The sequence below is a fragment of the Sciurus carolinensis genome, chromosome 9 (genome assembly GCF_902686445.1).
Source record: "Sciurus carolinensis chromosome 9, mSciCar1.2, whole genome shotgun sequence".
Lineage (NCBI taxonomy): Eukaryota > Metazoa > Chordata > Mammalia > Rodentia > Sciuridae > Sciurus > Sciurus carolinensis.
Window position 1 is genome coordinate 37,775,149 of NC_062221.1, and position 2,231 is coordinate 37,777,379.

The following is a 2,231-nucleotide window of genomic DNA, read 5'->3' on the forward strand; positions in this document are numbered from 1 at the left end:
GGTGAGGGGCAGAAACAATTTCCCCATCCTAATTGAAACTAAACATGATCCAATACTCATGACTTCTCTTGCAGTGATTACAGAGGCCTGTGACCCATGTGACATCAACCTTTCCCTTTAGAACTGCCACCAACTGACAGAGGAGTCTGTGCTGAAATGTAGCAAGGGCACAGGATCCAGTGCCCATGTGCATTGACCCCTTTTTGTTGGACCGGGGATTGAATCTGGGAGCTCTGAGCTACATCCCCAGGCCTTTTTATTATGATACAGGCTCTTACTAAGTTGCTAAGGCTGCTTTGAATTTGTGATCCTCTTGACTCGGCCTTCCAATCCACTGGGATTACAGGCATGAGCCACCATGCCTGGCTAAGGAAATTAAATTGATTAAAAATAGATCAGACTTAGTGGCATTGAGACCAGGGCAAAAGGACAGTCAGTGTAGATAAAGAATGATTGGCTCAGGAAGATGGGGGCTGATTCAGAAGGAAATAAAATCCTAATGCCTATAGACCACTTCTCCCTCCTCCAATCTTTTGCCAAGTGTACCTGGCTCCAGGAACTGCTCCTCCCACCAAGGAGTTGTTAATAATTACTCCTGGCTGCTCCCTTCCACCCTTTCTGAGTACATATGCAAAATAGGGAGAGGTACCTGGACAGCTCCCTTTGTGCCTTTGCCCAATAGGCAGGATAGGAGGAGAGGGACAGCAGAAGAAAGGATACCTGTAACATATCAAAGGTACAGGACCCTTCCACTCCCACAGGCACCGACTGTGAACCTCCTCTTCTCCAGGGGACTCTCTCCTGTTTTTCTCTCTTCTATCCTTTAAATAAAATGTTTTGTTCTTGCCTGGGCATTTCTTGGCTGTTTAATCTTCAACACCGTGGGGAACAGGACCTAATCCTGATTTTCAAGGCTGGTTTCTGATGGGGACTCTGCAATAATCATCACCAGGGTAAGCTTCTCTGCACTCCCCATCTTTCCGATGTGCGCCTTTCTGTCTGTCTTTCTGGAGTTCAATAATGGGCACCCATCAGCTAATTAAGTGCAGTTTTTGCAGAGTGGGACCAGTTGACAGACTGATTGGCTAATGTTCACTGCTGAAAGTTTTAGAATTTTATCCCTCCCTTTATTCTGTCCATTCAGTCAGTCAATTTACAAAAAACTTCTATTTCCTACCAAGTTTGCCCTGCTTGGAATAAACAAATCTCTAGGAATCTCTTGCCTCAGAGAATCCATTACTATTAAGAAATGTGTGCCTAATTCACTGTCCATTATTTGGAAGTGTGAAAAGAACAGAAGTGTCCTGGAGAGGCATTCCAATCATAGGTGCAGAGTTCCAAATATCATAGGTAGTGAACAAGGCAGTCAGTTTATTCTCAGAATACACAGTGCTGGGCTCTCAGCAAGGCAACAGGGAACTCTTGCCTACACTGACCTCATCTGCAGGCCTCATCAAGCACCTAACAGTTTTCTTGAAAAACTGAATAATCAATTATATTAAATTATATTTCATTGAATTTATAGTTTTTCAAGTAAACTGTTTTACTAAAACGTGGCATGCTTTAGACTTCAGGTAAAACTTCAGTGGCAAATTGGAAGACAGACTCACATCATTTTTGTTTGCTTACACCTTTTGCATCTCACACCTCCCTGTTGCCCTTCTGCCCTACATCTGCACAGCTGATTAGAGAAAGCCTGTGTGATCCTTCCTTTGGCACAAGTGGGAAGTGCAAATCACCTGTGGAAACTCTCACACAGCTAGGCTAACAGACAAAAAAATAAAAAATCTTTCCTTCCCCTCTCAATCTATTTTTAGACATGGTTTTTAGCCTTCTTGCTCTTCCCAGAAAGCCTCATGATGGGAGTAAATAACCTTTTCATTCCCACTAACTCTGTGTGTTCCATCCAAACCAGAGATGAAGTCAGAGACACATCCTGCCTCTGAGGTGAACATATTTCTGATTTTATGTGAACATTTTTAATATTGAGAATGAGTATTAAATCTCAAATGAAAAAAGGAAATATTAAAGGTGTTTCTAACACTGATAGTTCCAAACTAGAGCCATTCTATTTTTCAGCAAATATCTCATTGCACTTATTCTAAAGTTCAATTAACTCTATTTTCTACCTTCCAATTATGAACAGAGTCTACTGGAACTTTGGACAAGTATACCTTATCAAAGATGATGAAGGCTTAGCTATGAACACATGGTAACAGGAATCTTCCCAT